This window comes from Poromitra crassiceps (genome assembly GCF_964638095.1).
Source record: "Poromitra crassiceps genome assembly, chromosome: 11".
Taxonomy (NCBI): domain Eukaryota; kingdom Metazoa; phylum Chordata; class Actinopteri; order Beryciformes; family Melamphaidae; genus Poromitra; species Poromitra crassiceps.
In genome coordinates, this window is record NC_139643.1 from 20491958 (window position 1) to 20511841 (window position 19884).

Consider the following 19884-nt stretch of genomic DNA (forward strand, 5'->3'; position numbering starts at 1 on the left):
TGAGTGAATTTATGACATCACTGACAGACACAGACAGACAAACAAACAGAGCCCTAGCTCCCTTTTTAATGTCACAGTGGGACAGACACACAGAGCCCGGGATTTATTTATGACATCATGGATGATGTCACAGTGGGATATATGACATCACTGATTATGTCACAGTGGGACACACATAGCCCAAGTTCCCATTTATGGTGGGGATGGTGGGGATATATAGATATATAGATAGATAGATAGATAGATAGATAGATAGATAGATAGATAGATAGATAGATAGATAGATAGATAGATAGACAGATAGACAGATAGATAGATATTGAGGACACAAAAATCCAGAGTTTGTTTTTGTTGCAATGAGTGAGAGGTTGACCCACATTTTGTGGTAAATAAAATACTCTCGTAACGGACAAGCCCGTCTTTTATTGTCACACGAACACCACAATACATGTGTGATAGGGCCAGGTTCCTCCCCCTTTCTACCTGGCCCAGAGGTTTCCTCCCTCTGCTCGGCTCTGTGTATGGAGCTGTCACCCCATATATGGTCAACGCCAGCCAATCTCGCACACACAGCTGATCACTGATGGCACCTCACACATATAGCTGACACGGTTAGGCATGCATGCAGCCACTACACACACTCATGCTGACGGTGGCCGGTGAAAAGTGTCCTCTGCATTTAACCCATCCAGGCATGTCCTTTCCTCCGGGGGGCAGGCCAGGAGCAGTGGTCGCTTTCTCGTACAGCGCCCGGGGACCAACTTCGGATGTTGTCGTCACTGGTCGGATGACGATGACGATCTGATCTTCTGCATGTTTCTAGTGGGGGGGTTATATACGGAGGAACCCCCTGGGGGAGCACGGGGAGAACATGCAAACTCCACACAGAGAGAAAGGCCCTTACGACGAGATACCCCACCTGGGCAGTGGGCACTGAGGATATGGGGGGGAACACAACCACAGCGCCCACAGTGTCCCAGGCGAGAATCGAACTCAGGACCTTCTGACTGTGAGGCGACAGCGCTACCGACTGCGCCACCGTACCCCGGTGACTACATCAGAGACACATACAAGTGTATTGCCCCCTCCTCTGGGAACAACATGCAATTACACATCTAAATGACTTAAAACAGAAGGTTCCCAAACTTTTCAGACCAAGTACCACTATGCAGTGTACCAAACCACATTTCCAAAGTACCACTATGTAGTGTACCAAACCACATTTCCAAAGTACCACTATGTAGTGTACCAAACCACAGTTCCTGAAACACTGATTTAACCCTATGATTTAACCACGCAATAGCCTCAGAAAGGCTAAACCATAGTTCAATCAGGAGAGGCCAGTTGGTAGGATTAGACAAACTTTATTTAGCAATCGGCATGCATGGCAAATACTTTGGCGCTTGACTCCATTGGCCAGTGGCGCTGCTCTTGAGGCAAGAGGAGGGCACCTGCATAGGCTAGGAGATCCCCCCCCCCCGTGGGGGATCAGGAGTCAAGACTCGTTGGTGGCGGACTGGGGAGGTGGGTGGGGCAAAACAACGCTTCGGAGGCCGGCTTCAAGGGAGATGGACTGCCGTGAAGCTACTGCTGCTATGATCGGCCAGAGAGAGAGAGGTGACGTAGAACCCTTGCTATATATATGAGGATTAACTGACGTCATAGCAGACGTCATAGCAGACGTCATACTAGGACTTTTGACTGACCACGTTATGCTAGAACTTGACTGTCGTCAGGGGATGATCGGATTATGCGTGAGTGGCCTTCTGCTTGAAATATGGTCTGGAGACCTCACTAGGCTACGGTTGCGAGTCAGACCCCAAATAACCAACACATAAACAGACACATGTAAACATCTTATTTGCTGATAGGCTGATGGCAGTCAGTCAGCAAGGCTCTTGAGTACCACCAGATGGAGCCTCTGTTTGGGAATCTCTGACAGAGTAAGAGTAGAGTTTTAGTAGCCCCATTCTTCATATGGGTTACACCAGTCACCTGAACCCTGCTGGTCTGTCTCCTCTATTCTGTGACTCCTGCCTACATTTGGCCAGTTACACTATTATAGGCTATAGAGGCGATTTAGAAGTTTGTTATACTAAATGGAGACTGACACCACTCTTCTTCTTCTGTCGTATGTCATGTTTTGTTTTCTTTATCAAGGAGGACCAACACATACATCCACATTAGATGATGGATCTCCATTTGAGAAGACTTTGTCATCAGAACCACATCTGAGTAGACTGGGCAGGATCACCTGCTTGAAGAAATGTAAATAAACAAGAACAAGATCCCTAATGAAATTATGTCTGCAAATCCACTGAATAGTTTTAAAAACCTTCTGAAAAAAATATTGCTGAGTAAACTATAGAGTAACGTGCTGAGCCTTTTGTTGAAATGGTTTATTCAACTTGTGTGGTTTATATCTTTTGTTCTTTTTATTGTTGATTGTCCTATTTTGTTTATTTGATGTTATGTGTTACCATATGTCCTGATTTATAAGACCAGGGATCATGTTGGGAATAAGTGTTCACACTTTTACATGTCCAGTCCTTGGATTTTGTTCTGCTATATCAATAAATAAAATCAATCAATCAATCAATCAATTTGGTGAACATTAACGCCAATGTTTCTCTGGTCATAAGAACAGAAAATAAAAATGGAGTTGGTTCCTAGTTTTCTGCACACACATGGATCACAAGTCCTCTATAAAATATTTAAAAGGATACTTATTCTAATAGATTGTTATAAAAAATACTCTTCCAGCCGTCTGTAAAATCAAAATCAGAATTGTCTTTATTGCCAAGTAAATTTACACACAGGCTACAAGGAATTTACTTTGGTGTTCAGTGCATAGCATCAATAAACATAGTAAGAGAACTTAGGAGAGTAAATGTAAAAGGCAAGTACTGCAAGTTTCAAATATATACATACTACAGCATGCGCTGGGACGCGTCATCAGTGATGTTAACTGGGGTCCTGGGGTGTTTCGGGTCTGTCAACATCATACACCCTCGCCCAGTAGACCCAGCCGAGGCCGATTACGACCCTGACCCGCGTCCCAGAAGCAGCCGCTCATGGATCAGCCTTCCTACTCTGTCTGCAACGTTGCCCGCGGAAGGGTTGATCACGCCCAATCCGCTGCAATAGAGTTTAGTGCTACACCACAGTATTGCAAGACCCTTCGGTGCATGGAGGTCTAAGGCCCTGTGGGGTGATTCCAGGCCAGGCACCTCCTTCGTCTCACCAGAACCTCCCGTGGAAAAAGGCAATCCTACCATGTCGTACCATGGGCAGGGAGGATGCTCAAGGAGGCCTGTGCGCTGCACGTCATTCGCCTGCGCCGAGCACCTCGCTCTAGCCTGAAGGACCCCAGGCCGCGCCGATGTTTACGCAGATTTTCAGGAGTCAAGAAGCATCAAATATAAAATACACATGTTCAAAGTAATCTATTACCACCGCCTGTCGTGACAGTAAGTGTTGTTCTTCGGCTGCTAGTTCAGTGAGTTTTGCTCGTAGACTGATCAGACTGATACTACTGATACTTTCATTTGACATCTTGTTGGACTCAGTGCAAACAAACAACAACATTACTGCGACCACCACAACATGTACTTTTGTGGCAAGGGGGTATTTAGAAACAGGTACAAATATCAATAATATCAAATATCAAATAAAAACATTTACACAAAGAATAATATGTACATATCTTGTATAATAAAAAGTCAAAGCTTGAGGGAGTGAAGGCTTTGCCACCTCAATGATACGTTTTTGAGTCATGCAGATGCATCACTAATGCACTTTCCTCTGTCCAGATTTTCACTCCTCAAGAATTCAAAATAAATCACATTTCTGTCACGTGTGCTTCTGCTTCTCCAACACAAAACCAGCACAGCTGATCACAGTTTGAGGGTGTTGTACCCCCCCCCCCCCCGGATTTTTTTTTATCCCATTTTATCCCCCATTAGTGCTCACTTGATTTCTCAATCCTGGTTGCTACTCCATCCTCTGCCGATCTGGGGAGAGCCGAGACTGGCTCCATGCTTCCTCCGAGACATGGGCAGTCAGCCAGCCGCTTCTTTTCACCTGACAGAGGAAGCTTCACCGGTAGGACATAGCATGTGGGAGGTTCACGCTATTCCAACCAGTTCCCCTCCCTCTGAACAGGCGCCCTTAACGACCAGAGGAGGAACCACATTAGCAACCAGGATATTGCATGTTTTTGTGAAGGGGGTTCCTATATGAAGGAAACCCCCAGGAGGCACGGGGAGAACATGCAAACTATACACAGAAAGGCCCTTTTGCCGACCCCACCCGGGCGGTGGGCACTCGAGGACATGCGGACGGGCACGCATTCCTTCAGCGTTCACCTCGTCCCAGGTGGGAATCGAACCCACGACCTTCGAGCTGTGAGGCGATAGTGCTTACCACTGCACCACCATACCTCCCCGAGAGTTTTTTGTTCTCTTTCTTTACTTTGTCCTTTATTACAAATTAAATAGGAGTGATGAGTTTCATGGTAAAAAAAGTAGACTCTTTTCATCACAGAGCCCAGAACAGGTGTGTTGTAAAGTGGTCATTCCTTCACTCCCCTACACATGGACCCAGTCACACTCCCTATAGTCACATACTGTACACACAGAGCAGAGTGACACTCCCTATAGTCACATACTGTACACACAGAGCTGAGTGACACTCCCTATAGTCACATACTGTACACACAGAGCAGAGTGACACTCTCTATAGTCACATACTGTACACACAGAGCAGAGTGACACTCCCTATAGTCACATACTGTACACACAGAGCAGAGTGACACTCCCTATAGTCACATACTGTACACACAGAGCAGAGTGACACTCCCTATAGTCACATACTGTACACACAGAGCAGAGTGACACTCCCTATAGTCACATACTGTACACACACAGAGCAGAGTGACACTCCCTATACTCACATACTGTACACACAGAGCAGAGTGACACTCCCTATAGTCACATACTGTACACACAGAGCAGAGTCACACTCCCTATAGTCACATACTGTACACACAGAGCAGAGTGACACTCCCTATAGTCACATACTGTACACACAGAGCAGAGTGACACTCCCTATAGTCACATACTGTACACACAGAGCAGAGTGACACTCCCTATAGTCACATACTGTACACACAGAGCAGAGTCACACTCTCTATAGTCACATACTGTACACACAGAGCAGAGTGACACTCCCTATAGTCACATACTGTACACACAGAGCAGAGTGACACTCCCTATAGTCACATACTGTACACACAGAGCAGAGTGACACTCTCTATAGTCACATACTGTACACACAGAGCAGAGTGACACTCTCTATAGTCACATACTGTACACACAGAGCAGAGTGACACTCCCTATAGTCACATACTGTACACACAGAGCAGAGTGACACTCCCTATAGTCACATACTGTACACACAGAGCAGAGTGACATTCCCTATACTCACATACTGTACACACAGAGCAGAGTGACACTCTCTATAGTCACATACTGTACACACAGAGCAGAGTGACACTCTCTATAGTCACATACTGTACACACAGAGCAGAGTGACACTCTCTATAGTCACATACTGTACACACAGAGCAGAGTGACACTCTCTATAGTCACATACTGTACACACAGAGCAGAGTGACACTCTCTATAGTCACATACTGTACACACAGAGCCGAGTGACACTCCCTATAGTCACATACTGTACACACAGAGCAGAGTGACACTCTCTATAGTCACATACTGTACACACAGAGCAGAGTGACACTCTCTATAGTCACATACTGTACACACAGAGCAGAGTGACACTCCCTATAGTCACATACTGTACACACAGAGCAGAGTGACACTCCCTATAGTCAAATAGCGGAGTGACACTACATATATATATATATATATATATATATATATATATATATATATATATATATATATATATATATATATAGTGTCATGTATATACATACATACATACATACATACATACATACAGTAAGATGTAGCTATGTTTCTATATATATAGATAATCTGTCACATTTATGTTTTTAATATAGCCTATATTGGCAAATCTAGGTACTATTTTTTCTATGTTTTTCAAAATGTTTTCTCTTTTTGTTAGATGCTCTACCAGAGCTAATTGATTGATTGAACTATACGTTTAGGGGCGGGCCGTTCTATCACACGGCCGCTACAAAGGTGTGTGAGATCACCCTCATTTTATGAATGAACCTGATGAAGCACATCTGTGAAACATGATGTTCTGACATCTGTTGCCAATAAATTATGTAACTTTGAAAGTCGGTCTTCCAGCAGATTTGTGGAGTGTGCGGTCTCCCTATATACAGTACCTCTATTTCACATCCCACCCAAATCAGCCATTTTGTGTTGAAAAGGCAGGAAGGCTGGGCCAGCTGTCCCTGCAGCGGAGGAATAGCAAACAGGACCTTCTTTGTACCTCTGTTTTACTTCCTGCCTTTTAGAAACAAAATGGCTGATTTGGGTGGGATGTGAAATAGGCTAATGGACTTATCCTGATGAGTTTGTTTTTTATCCAGAATAGAATATTACTTTATTAATCTCCCTCCCCGGCAACCTTCAGATAGTCCACTGCTCAAACCTCTGGGCTACCTACTGCCCAAGTCTACCAGCCCACCCTATATCAGGCTGAAGGTCTTTTTAGAATAAAAGAGAATAATACATGTGAATAAATCGCACGGCAAAAAGGGGAAAAAATACAAATCCGTACAGCAAATTCTGATTTTGTGTGAATAGTTCCATAGAGATAAATGTTTGTTTGTTTGTTTGTTTGTTTGTTTGTTCTTAATCGCCATGCAATTCATTCACACTGATTATTCGCTTTTGGTCTGAAAAGATTAAACCTGGCCTTGCTCGAGAGTAGAGTATGTTTGGTTCTGATCCCTGGTAGCTGGATTGAGACCCTGGTGCTATGCGTAATGACATCTCCAAAAGGAATTCTACTTTGCACTGCTCTGCGCTGCACGGAGATTACAGGTGCGCTCCGAGAGCGCGAGGTATATGCGCGTAAGAGGTCCTTCTCAAAGCTCTTAGCGCAAAGTAAATCCCACATTTTAGCGCTGAAACGCCTGCTTTGGCTTGTGGCAGCCTATGCCCAGTACAATTATCACAGGCATGCGCTTGTGTCCGCCCCCAATTTGCATTGCGCATGGCGTTAAATGAACGCAAACGCTAAATTAGCGCTTTTGGGAAGATAGAGCCCGTTGAGTTTTCTCCCAGGTTACTAATGGTGACCCATTAGTTGTGAAAGACTGTGAAAATGCAGAAGTGATCCAAACGGCCATAATGGTGGGTAGACAGGCTTTACTGAGAGGATGTGGAGTAGAGCTTGAAAAGGTGGCCTCATATGAACAACTCCTCTATAGAAAGAATTACAGACTCGAAGACTACACCCTAAAATGGGTAAAATACCAAAGACAGATAATGTTGTAGGGTAGGCTATCCAATTATGTTTACGTGCCATTGGTATATATCGTATTTTAATGTATATGGTTTACTTATCTATTTTTGTTGTATTCTTATTTTATTTTGTTATCTTTGACTGTCTCCCTCAGATACTGTTATTGTTGTCATTGTTTTGTGTGTGTGTGTGTGTGTGTGTGTGTGTGTGTGTGTGTGTGTGTGTGTGTGTGTGTGTGTGTGTGTGTGTGTGTGTGTGTGTGTGTGTGTGCAACACTATAATAACATTCAGTCGTAAGTCATTTATAAGCCTTTAGTTAACTCATTGAGTGCCAGCCACTTTTGGAAAACGGATGCTCCCAGTGCCAGAGTTTCAGAGCGTTTTCAGTGATTTCTTGAGGCCCACAGAATATTGTGTGATATTACTATGTAAACACCGAACACGCCCAAAGAACGATGAGACTCTCTTCTATCATCCGCAAAAAAAAGTTTATTGATATCATTTTCCGTTCTTTAGTTATGAGCCGGAGAAGATAGGTTGATTTCACCAAAAACAGACGTTTCAAATTAGAAGCTGAGATAATCAGCCTTTTGTGAAATGAAGCATTTCAAGCACATGACTGACTCTGAAGCTAATATTTTCTGATGTAGTGACACCTCAAAAATAATTTCCTTCAATAAAACAGTGAAAACAAAGGAATTTTGTTTGGCAAAATAATATTTTTTAGCTGCAACCAGCAGCGCTGGCCCCTGCGTGCGCTGCTGGTTGCAGCTTCTTGCTGGTCTTGATTTACTGCTGGTGGGCATCAGATATTCTAGCTTGTGTTTGCCAATCCTGTCCTGCTGTCTGGGTCTGTCTGGGTCGGTGTTGTATGCTGCCCTGCGTGCCCCACCCCGCTCAACTGCAAACCCCACCTCCGTGGGAGTGTCTCTGGTGGCTCTCTGCTGCTTTTGCTCTGCACTGAAAAGTGCGCTACATCCAGCTTTTTTACAGCGTTCCGCGTGTATTTGTCACCGGCTCCCATCGCTTCCAGTTGAGAATAATAACAACTCCACAACTAATCATGCAGATGGGCTATCGCAGCGGAGACGGAGGGGCTCAATTGTGGCAGCAGATTGGCTGCTGTTCACAGGCACAGCTAACGTTATGCTTCATGCATATCGATGCATACCGATGCGGTTTCCGTTTCCCCGTGACTTCTCTGTTTTTTCCTCGCCTTTCTCTAATCTGGAGAGCACTGTCGCCACCTAATGGGTCCGTAAAATAGCTTTTACACATTCAACATCCACCATACTTTCACAGGAGATGGATCAGGCTTTGATCCACGTCCCACCGTCAAAAAACGCAATTGACGACTTTAGTCGTCATTGGCACTCAACGTTACTATTTGAATTGACGATGATAGTCATCATTGGCACTCAATGAGTTAATGATTAACTAATCATTTACAAAACATTAATATGCATTTGTAGATTATTAAGTGTTATGTTAACATATCACAAATGTATTGTAAGTAATCTATTTAATTATCATCTTTTATTATCTAATTAGGAAAGTGTTTACTGAGGCTTCAAAATAGAAGTCCACAAACCAATGGGTCGCCCCCTACAGGCAAAGAGGACACTTCCGCATTGGCTTTACTTTTGACAAACAGAGCTACCCCCTTGTATGTACAGTAACACATTTATGTGTGATGAATGGTTTACACTTTAGATTAGGGGATGCAGAAAGCCTTGTAAATGAATTGTAAATGATTAACACATCATTTATAACAGATGAGGAACACTTCATTTACTAAAGGTTTTTAGATGACTTACAACACATGTGTGATATGTTAATATAGCATTCATTAATGCTTTGTAAATGGTTAGTTCATCATTAACTAAAGGCTTATAAATGACTTACGACTGAACGTCATTATAAAGTGTTACCGAAATCTCCCAGCATGCATTCATACATTTCGACAAGAAATAGCAGCCAAATCAGCCGAAACTAAGTGGTAGATAGAAATAATGTTTATGTTCACACAACATGCAATTCTAGAACATTTCAATATTGGAGAAAATAAAACATAGAAATCAAAACACAACCCTATGTGAAACATATATGTAATCCAGGTGGTATATTATATCCCTCGCAGATTTAACGCAGATTTAACGTGATTTAGATGAGTGACAGCCATAACACGGTTCTACTGTGATGTCCTACTCTGATGTCCGCTCCAATAAGACTTGGCTTACTTCACATTTACTTTTACAATAAAAACACAATTATGCAATGACTTTACATAATGTAGGCTATATTTATGTGCATCATCCTACCTGTGCAGCAGGGGAGAAGAAAAGGTAGCGAGAGAAAACAATATCATTCTGGACAAACTTTCAACAATCTAATCTCATCATGACATAGGGATAGGCTATATTTTTCTAGCCGATGCGTTTAGAACATTCTTTTCACTTTGATCTTGCTATAGTGTAGCGTATTTACATGCTTGCAGTATTTAAACTGCAGTGAGACTGGTTTGAGAAGTATAATAATATGGAATAATATATATGGAGACAGACAGAAAGAGGGAGGGGGGGAGCTCAGAGCGCTTTGGTCGGCTTTTCTGACCAGACTGGAACGCTTAAAAGGCGTGGTTATAATGCTTAAGGCCGCGTGTAGCGCTGACACCAAAATATCGAGTGCGCCGGTCCACGCCCACTAATCTGCGCTGCGCCTGGCGCTAAGCGCTGTTTTTAGGCTGTTGCAACGATAGAGACCATAGGCTTTTTTTAGAGTAATTTCGTTTTGTTTATAATTTCGTTGCTTCTATTCACTTTGTAAATATCTTACTGCCTTATTGCTTGTTGTTTCTCATGTTTTCCTGCACCTACTGTAGATGCCCTGTTATTTTGCACAATGTTGTAACGGAGTCTACAGCACAAGAATTTCACACGTGATACTTGTACTGCGGAGTGACAATAAAAATCTTGAATCTTGAAAATCTGTAGACACTAGCGGTGACAAGAAAAGGCTTGTCACCAGCCATTTACAAGAAGAGGGAGGGAAACACATTCTGGGTGTTGAATATTGAAGGGTCAGGAGAAGTCAAATGTCAATAGCATGTTACTTATATATATTTTTTCTTGCCTTTCTCTCTCTGTCTCTCTCCCCCTCTCTCAGGAGTCATTGAGGCCATGGCCTGGGTCAAGATTGCGTTTTTATCCAAATAAATCCCTGGTGCTCTTATAAAATGTTGTGGTGGCTTCTTAACAAAATTAGTTCCATAGCCACTTGCCTTTGATGGGGTTGTGGGTTCTGACTCGCCTCCAATCAATTAGGTACAGAGGTCCTTGTTAAAGTTCAAATCATATTTATTTGCAGTCCAGGCGTGCAGCAAAACATTCATAATGTACTATTTCCAAACAAAAATTATCACCAAGAACTTGTTATTCTGCGGTCAAAAAACTGTACCGCTCCCCATCTCACCATCGCACACACCTGTCTGTCCAACACACCTGCAATCACTTCATATAACATTATATTGGCTTAGCTCTCTGCAATACATTTTAAAGGACAGCAGGGGGAGATCCTTTTATGGCTCCCCAATTCATTAGCCATTAGACCCAATAGTAAATCAACCCAATCAGACATTAGACTTTAGACAAATAATTCAAACCCAATAGAACACCCAATAGAACAATGAATCCTAATCACCAAACAACAATAATATAATAATTTGAATAATTAAATAGAGAAATTGGAAACTGGCTCTAACATACCAGCCCCTAATTGCTTATTACATAGCAATTACATCAATAGTCATTTTCAGGGCAATTTCATAATTAATTTTTTACTGTTTGCATTTCTTTTTTTTCTTTTTCTTTTTTTTTTTTACATAGGCTATATAGGAAATCTATCCATGGCATTTTTGCCTACTCAAGTCCTTAGTACATGAAATCCTCCAAGATCAGATCCATGGAAAATGAAGTTCAAATAAGGTGTGTGTACTATATGTGCGTTAGTCCATTGTTCTGCTGTTTGAAAGTGCAACAAAGTGGAAACTTTGCTGGAGAGTCAGAGACCAAGAGACCATAGAGTCCTTCTATCCCAGTCAGAGGTGCACGTGACTGGAAGGATTGGACTTAATAGGCTCAGTCAGCTGCCTCCAGGAGGAGACAGAGCTTGGTGATGGGCCTTTGAATGATGTTGGTCTTGGGTTTAACCAAGACACTACGCACAAGTCCTTTCGACCCCGGAAGGGCCTTGACAACACGTCCTAGGAGCCATGAGTTTCTCGGTGCATTGTCATCAATAATGACAACGAGATCTCCAGGGGTGAAGTTCCTTTTGATTTGATTCCATTTGTGTCTTTCTTGTATTAGCGGAAGGTATTCTCTGGTCCATCGTTTCCAGAATAGATCGGCGAGGTATTGGACCTGCCTCCACTTTCTTTGTGAGTACAGGTCCCCCTTTTGGAACAGTCCAGGGGGCATGATTGGATTTGTTTTTAATTGAAGTAGATGATTGGGGGTTAGGGGCTCAAGGTCGTTTGGGTCATTTGTCACTGTTGTGATTGGCCTATCATTTATGATTGCCTCGACCTCACACAAGGCGGTGTGTAGAGCATCATCATCCAAAAGTTGTTCCTTTAAGACGGAGTAGAGAACCTTTTTGACAGATTTAATTAACCTCTCCCACACGCCTCCATGGTGAGCTCCTGTGGGAGGGTTGAACATCCAGTCAATTCCCTTTTTGAGTAGTGTTTTTTGGATTTTGTCATCATCCAGTAGTTTCACAGATTCCTCCAGCTCTTTTTGTGCGCCGATAAAGTTGGTACCTCGATCTGATCTGATGCTTCTTACTGAGCCTCGACGACAGATGAAGCGGCGAAGAGCATTGATACATGCATCTGTATTTAGGTGACTGGCAACTTCGAGGTGAACAGCCCGGCTTACCAGACAGGTAAAGATAACTCCCCACCTCTTGACATGAGCTCGGCCACGTTTCACCTCAATGGGTCCAAAATAATCAATACCCACATGGGTGAACGGTGGACAATCTGGTGTTATTCGATCTAGTGGGAGATCAGCCATTTTCTGCTCTCCAGCTCTAGCTTGGTGACGTCTGCAAAATACACAGTTCTTAATAACCCTCCTTGCTGAAGAGTTAGCACCAGACAGCCAATACCTCTGATGAAGTTTTGAGAGCATGTGACCTCTTCCAGAGTGACCAACTTGTTGGTGAATGTGGCTTAGTATTATTTTTGATATGTGAGAATGTTTAGGTAGGATCATTGGGTGCTTAACCTCAGTAGGCATAGCCATCCTCCCAGTCCTCCCCCCCACTCTCAGAATGCCACAGTCAGTAATAGGGTCCAGTTTGTATAAGGAGCTTCCTCTATTGCACTGTTTTCCCTTTTTCAGCAATGATATTTCCTCTTTGAAATGCTGTCTCTGCTCATGGCAAATGATGGATTTTTCAGCATTTTCAATGTCTTCTACTGAAAGGCTTAGTGCATGAGCTGAAGGCATTTTGAGCAGAATCATCCGGTCTTTCAGTGACTTTCCTTTGTCCTGATCAGATTTAAGACCAGCCTCTTTCCTCTTCTGGCTCATCTGTAAAAGGAGTTTCTTCAATCTCATGATCCAAGCTATGGCTCTTTTTAGGCCATTCCATGAAGAGTAATACTCAATGAGCTTGTTTGTTGGAGTTTTCTCTGTCATACCTGTTACTATGCTGGTAACAGTGACTTCTCTCCGAACTTCAGGGTCATCTGGGAGGATGGAGCCTAGCTCTTCTGGAATTCTTGGCCACTGTGCTTTAGATTTTCCCAGAAACTCAGGACCTTGAAGCCATGTTTTCGAGCTCAGGAAGGGTTCAATGCTCAATCCTCGTGATGCATCGTCTGCTGGGTTATGTTTGGAGTCTACAAATCTCCACTGGTTCACCTTTGACAGACTACTGATCACTGCAATCCTGTTGGCCACAAAAGTGTGGAACCTCCTTGTTTTATTTCTTAGATATTTGAGCACGGATTGGCTGTCAGTCCAAAATATTGATTCTTGGAGCTTCACTTGGAGCTCTGATTGAAGCATTCTGTCCACTCGTGCAGCCAGTGTAGCAGCAGTAAGCTCCAATCTCGGAATTGTGATGATTTTAAGTGGTGTAACTCTTGATTTTCCCATCACAAATGCGATGTGTACATCTCCCTCTCCATTTGTGATCCGTAGATAGCTTACAGTGCCATAGCCTTGTTCGCTTGCATCACAGAAGTTATGCAATTGTGCAGTTTTCACTGGACCAAAGTTCTTAGGTTTAACACACCTATCCACTTGAAATCTGGCCAGCTGATCCAGATCCTCCAGCCATTGTTGCCATGGCTTTGAGAATTCCACTGGAATTACTTCGTCCCATCCATATTTGGCCTTACAGAGTTGCTGGAGGATTTGCTTTGCCTTCAATGTGAAAGGTGCAAGAAGACCAAGAGGATCATACACCGAGCTGACAGTAGAAAGTATGCTCCTTCTGGTAAGGGCTCTGTTATTAACAGTAACACGGAAGCTGAAAATATCATTCTCAATGTCCCAGTACAGTCCTAATGCTCTGTCATTAGGCAACTTCTCCCTGTCGAGATCCAAGTTCTTTATTTGTTTAGCTTTGTCTTCATCAGGGATAGTTGCTAGTACAGCTCGACTAGTACTAACCCATTTGGTCAGCTTGAATCCTCCAAGCGAACAGATTGCCTTGAGACCTTTAACAAGATCTATAGTTTGCTTCTCCGTTGCCACCGACTTGAGACAGTCATCAACATAGAAATTTGATTTAATTGTGTCAGCCACTTCTCCATCAAATTTATGACCGTTATCCTCTGCTGTCTTTTGCAAAGCAAAGTTTGCACAGGCTGGAGATGAAACTGCGCCGAAGAGATGGACTCTCATTCGATGCTCCTCCAGATCTTTGCTAGTGTCTCCCTCTGGCCACCATAAGAATCTGAGCAAGTTTACATCCTCTTCATTAACACGCACTTGGTGAAACATGCCCTCGATATCTGCCATAATGGCGACGGGCTCCTGACGGAACCGGAGCAGAACACCAATAAGTGAGTTTGTCATGTCAGGTCCTTGGAGGAGTACCTTGTTGAGTGACGTGCCTTTGTAGCATGATGCACAATCAAAAACAACTCTGATGGTTTTCTTACGTTTATGGTATACACCATGGTGGGGTATATACCAAATCTTACCATTCTCCCCATGTAGATCTTCTTGTGGTACTTTCTCAGCATAACCTTTCATGATGATGTCACTCATAAAGTCTTTATACTCAGATGCATAAACTTGATCCTTTTGGAATTTCCTTTTGAGGTGTAATGCTCGTTGTTCTGCCATTTGGTAGTTGTTGGGCATCATGACGTTCCGATCTTGAAGAGGTAGAGGTAAATGGTAGTGGCCGTCCTTAAGAGTAACAGAACTTAATGCAATCTGCATGAACTGTCGGTCATCAGCTGACATCTCCCTTTTCTCCTCATACTCTTTCTCTGGGAAGTCATGTGCATACTGACTTTCAAGGAGCTTCTCAATGTGAACAACTGAGATTCGGTTCACTAACGCAACAGGCTGTTCATCATCCATAGCAGTGGAAGCGTTAAGTGGGCCATTAACCACCCAACCTAGCAGTGTCCTGACTGCATAGGGGCCGTTTCCTTGGCTATTGATGATTCTCCATGGTTCCATAGCCTTTGGAGTATTTACTCCAATAAGAAGTTCGACATCAGCATCCAACTCCTTTACCTTGATCTCCTGCAGATAGGGCCATTTATTAAGGTCTGCCTGGGTGAGGATGTTTCTTTTTGTTACAGGAATCTTGTTTTGAGTGTACAACTTTGGCAATTTCAGAAATGTGCCATCTTCCACATTGCCTACTTCTAGACCGGTTAGCTCATAGCTCTTGACTGTCTTTTCCGTTCCCATTGTTTGTAGAAGAACCTCAGTTCTCCGGCCTTTAGCGTTGAGCTGCCTCATGAGATTTTCTGTACAGAATGTATCTGTGCTGCCTGGGTCCAAGAAGGCATAGGTGGTCACACTATTGGTTCCATTACAAAGTTTCACCTGCACAGGCACTATAGCGAGGAGGCAGTCTCTACCAGCCCCGGTTCCTTCATTCCCTTCTACAGAAACAAGAGCACTGCTGATAAATGTTTCTTCAGGCTTTGCTGCTGCAATATTCTGCCCCACCTTATAAGGCTTAGAGGTGTCCGTCTCTGTCTTGGAGGATCTCTTAATGTGCAGAATAGTAGGGTGTTTGGCTTGACAACTCTGGCAGGTCATTCTTCTTTTACAGTTTCTACTCAAGTGCCCCACTCTCAAACATCCAAAGCATAATCCATTTTCTCTGAGAAAGTCAATTTTAGCTTCATTTGACTTTGCATTTAACTTCTGCCACTCTGCCAAAGAATGCTTACCAGCACAAAAGGAACATGGGATTGTGCCGTAAACACTGGAATACATATTGGCTTTAGCTGGTGATTTGTCCCATGTCTTTTCAACTTTGTTGTCAGACACTATTGCCATTGAGGTAGCAAAACTGCTTCCCTTGCTTTGGAATCTGATTGGTTTTGATTCAGCAACAGTCTTTGTCTTAAAAGTTTTTACATTGGCCAGAGGATCATGTATGTCACCGAATATTGGATCTTGTAGTATTCTAGCTTGTCTTTCAATAAATGCAACAAGGTCATGCAATCTTGCTCTCCTTTGGGTTCGCTCAAGAGTATCACAAGCTGTTGTCCTCCACTTCTCCCTCATCTTATAAGGTAGCTTTGATACAATGAGCTTTAAGTTTGAGGGCAAGTCCAGCTCCTCCATACCCTCAAGATCCATCATGACATTACAACAGCTCCTCAGAAAGAGTGCATAACCATGCAGTGCCTTTCCATCTTCTGCCTTTATACTGTTCCAGTTAAGGGCTTTTCCCATGTAGGCATTAGCAATCTTCATGTCATTTCCGAAATGCACCTTTAACAGTCTCTTAGCCTCAGCAAAGCCAATAGTAGCATCCATATGAAGACAGCTTCTCACCAATTCTTTGCAGGGTCCAGACGTATACTGTTCCAGATAATACAATCTATCTTGGCAGCTATTTGTCTTATCCTCAATACCATGCTGAAATGCCTTCATAAATGGCTGATAATTTAGAGGATTGCCATCGAAAGTTGGAATCTCCCTAGCAGGAAGTGAAGTCTGTTTATGCTGAAGGACCAATAGATCAGCAATATCATTTTGTCTCTGCATTACAGCAAAATTATCAACATTCATTACTGTAGCTGTCGGCGGAGGGCTTGTTATTGCTGTTGGTCGAGCACTTGTTATTGTTGTTGGTTGAGGGATTGTTTTTGTCTTTAGTTGAGGGATTGTTATTGTTGTTGGTTGAGGGATTGGTTTTGTTCTTAGTCGAGGGATTGTTATTGTTGGTTGAGGGATTGTTATTGTTGGTTGAGGGATTGTTATTGTTGGTTGAGGGATTTGATCTGCATTATCTGGTTGCCTTGTTTCGGGGTTTACAAGCTTTTGTAATGGTGTTTTGGGAATTGTTCCAATCCCTTTATATTTAATTGGAGAAGAAGATAATTCTGAATCTGGTTCCATTGACACCTCAGGTTTTTCTTGATAACCTTCCAGATACACATTCATGGCGTCACTTTCCGTTTGTAGTTCAAACAGTGGTGGGTTTTGTGAATCAGACTCAAAGGTTTAGCTGCGTTCTATGAGCAAATATAAGAGCTAGCAAATATAAGAAGTTCCGGTGAGATTTTTCAAAAAATTTCAAAGTAAAAGAACGATTCTGCACAATTATAGAGCAGACAGGGGCGAATGAAAAATGATTATTTTCCACATTAAACTAATAAACTAAGCATTTAAATAAAGCTATACAATACAAATGATGTTTTCTGTATGACAATAACTGTTTCAATAACATTGAGAACTTTCTTCTCAGTATCTTAATAGATAAAAGCTGTTCACTGGAGTGCATAGCCTTTACAAATTGGACACTGGACAGGTTTGTGTTCAGAGTGGGAGTTTGCCAAACATATGCACACACTCGGGTAGACCTCCTCTATGACATCCCACTCTCAGCTAAGGCCATTAGGAGTAAAAACAAATATGGCGGCCCATCAAACCCACCCAAACACACTACAGTGACATTTCTGGACAGCTTTTGAACAGTGGACACCCCCGTGTCCAAGATGTCGCCACAAACCATATGTGCACGCGCTCAGGGAGACCTCCTCTATGACATTCCACCCTCCGCTAAGGCCATTAGGAGTAAAAACAAATATGGCGGCCCATCAAACCCCATCAAACACACTACGGTGACATTTCTGGACAGCTTTTGAACAGTGGACACCCCCGTGTCCAAGATGTCGCCACAAACCATATGTGCACGCGCTCAGGGAGACCTCCTCTATGACATCCCACCCTCCGCTAAGGCCATTAGGAGTAAAAACAAATATGGCGGCCCATCAAACCCCATCAAACACACTACGGTGACATTTCTGGACAGCTTTTGAACAGTGGACACCCCCGTGTCCAAGATGTCGCCACAAACCATATGTGCACGCGCTCAGGGAGACCTCCTCTATGACATCCCACCCTCCGCTAAGGCCATTAGGAGTAAAAACAAATATGGCGGCCCATCAAACCCCATCAAACACACTACGGTGACATTTCTGGACAGCTTTTGACACCGTGGACACCCCCGTGTCCAAGATGTCGCCACAAACCATATGTGCACGCGCTCAGGGAGACCTCCTCTATGACATCCCACCCTCCGCTAAGGCCATTAGGAGTAAAAACAAATATGGCGGCCCTGTAAACCCCATCAAACACACTACGGTGACATTTCTGGACAGCTTTTGACACAGTGGACACCCCCGTGTCCAAGATGTCGCCACAAACCATATGTGCATGCGCTCAGGGAGACCTCCTCTATGACATCCCACCCTCCGCTAAGGCCATTAGGAGTAAAAACAAATATGGCGGCCCATCAAACCCCATCAAACACACTACGGTGACATTTCTGGACAGCTTTTGAACAGTGGACACCCCCGTGTCCAAGATGTCGCCACAAACCATATGTGCACGCGCTCAGGGAGACCTCCTCTATGACATCCCACCCTCCGCTAAGGCCATTAGGAGTAAAAACAAATATGGCGGCCCATCAAACCCCATCAAACACACTACGGTGACATTTCTGGACAGCTTTTGACACCGTGGACACCCCCGTGTCCAAGATGTCGCCACAAACCATATGTGCACGCGCTCAGGGAGACCTCCTCTATGACATCCCACCCTCCGCTAAGGCCATTAGGAGTAAAAACAAATATGGCGGCCCTGTAAACCCCATCAAACACACTACGGTGACATTTCTGGACAGCTTTTGACACAGTGGACACCCCCGTGTCCAAGATGTCGCCACAAACCATATGTGCATGCGCTCAGGGAGACCTCCTCTATGACATCCCACCCTCCGCTAAGGCCATTAGGAGTAAAAACAAATATGGCGGCCCATCAAACCCCATCAAACACACTACGGTGACATTTCTGGACAGCTTTTGAACAGTGGACACCCCCGTGTCCAAGATGTCGCCACAAACCATATGTGCACGCGCTCAGGGAGACCTCCTCTATGACATCCCACTCTCAGCTAAGGCCATTAGGAGTAAAAACAAATATGGCGGCCCATCAAACCCACCCAAACACACTACAGTGACATTTCTGGACAGCTTTTGAACAGTGGACACCCCCGTGTCCAAGATGTCGCCACAAACCATATGTGCACGCGCTCAGGGAGACCTCCTCTATGACATCCCACCCTCCGCTAAGGCCATCAGGAGTAAAAACAAATATGGCGGCCCATCAAACCCCATCAAACACACTACGGTGACATTTCTGGACAGCTTTTGACACAGTGGACACCCCCGTGTCCAAGATGTCGCCACAAACCATATGTGCACGCGCTCAGGGAGACCTCCTCTATGACATCCCACCCTCCGCTAAGGCCATTAGGAGTAAAAACAAATATGGCGGCCCATCAAACCCCATCAAACACACTACGGTGACATTTCTGGACAGCTTTTGAACAGTGGACACCCCCGTGTCCAAGATGTCGCCACAAACCATATGTGCACGCGCTCAGGGAGACCTCCTCTATGACATCCCACCCTCCGCTAAGGCCATTAGGTATATCCTCAATGTGCCCACAAAGGTCTGTAATTCTTTACAGATTCTGGCAAATAAAAAGACAAATTGTACAATGACATTTTTTCCATAGTGTTTCAAATTGTTTGACAAAATATACAATCAGTTTTTCATATATTTTTAACTGTTATAATATCCTTGCATAGTAAGAACATGAATGTGACAAGGATTAACCAGG